The sequence below is a fragment of the Branchiostoma belcheri genome, unplaced genomic scaffold (genome assembly GCF_001625305.1).
Source record: "Branchiostoma belcheri isolate BF01 breed outbred unplaced genomic scaffold, Haploidv18h27 scaffold3, whole genome shotgun sequence".
Classification (NCBI taxonomy): domain Eukaryota; kingdom Metazoa; phylum Chordata; class Leptocardii; order Amphioxiformes; family Branchiostomatidae; genus Branchiostoma; species Branchiostoma belcheri.
This window is the reverse complement of record NW_017803909.1, coordinates 4,697,803-4,698,906: the sequence shown is the minus strand read 5'-3', so window position 1 is coordinate 4,698,906 and position 1,104 is coordinate 4,697,803.

Here is a 1,104-nt window from a genome sequence, read left to right as displayed (position 1 = left end):
AGCCAAGTGCTGTTTTCAATACACTGACTTCTGTTTCTCTGTCTTCAAGATGTGAACCCGGAGACCGGATTGAGCAGGAGGAAGAACCAGACTTCTATTGGTAGAGCTGTGGGAAAGGAAGATGGGGTAGTTGGGTGTGAGTATGTTTCCTTTATTAACACGAGACAACACTCCACATGCACACACACACGCATTTCTATCTTTCGCCTATTTCACTCTGCTTTGAGGGTCCATTTAACATTAATCGTAGCCAGCAACACTGAAAAAATTGTCACTTTGGACCTTTACTCTTAAATTCTCCCAAAAAAGTAACCGACTGCTTAAATTCCACATTGTTATCTGCTTCGTAATGTATTTGTAGAGTTGAACGCCAAATTGTCCAAAAATTGTAGCTTTGTACCTTAAACACTTAAATTTCCCTGTCAAAAAACTGTGTCTTTGCCCGACCGCATTAATTTTGTGCTGATTCATTTTTAAGTTTGATTTTCCCGCCCAAAAAAAAAATCACAGGACTCTCACCTGTTTAATTAATTGGATTAAGTTTTCCCGCCAAAAAACTTAGTATATAGAGCACTCTAACCTTGAACTTGTGCGCCCCCCTCCCACTCTTCCTGCCCCCTCCACGCCTACCTTCTCTCAAAGTATGTTAGTTACACTGTTCCAACACTTATTTGAACATGTAGTGACCACACTGCTACACAAATGCTTGGTTGATCGAGTGCAGTTCTTCCCTCACATTAGACTTTAGAATAATCTCTTGCTCTCCTGGTCAGTCAATTGCACTGGTATACTGATGTGTCGAAGCATCAATGTCTCCGGAAAGACATCCCACGGGGAGTACACTTAGTGCATTGACCGATCAGAAGAGCATTAAAGATTATTCTAAAGTCTAATGTGGTGGAAGAACTGCACTTGCGTAGCAGTGTGGTGACTACATGTTCAAATAAGTGTTGGAACAGTGTAACTAACATACTTTGAGAGAAGGTAGGGGGGCAGGAAGAGTGGGAGGGGGGTGCACAAGTTCAAGGTTAGAGTGCTCTATATACTTAAGTTTTTTGGACGGGAAAACTTAATCCAATTAATTAAACAGGTGAGTTTCCTGTG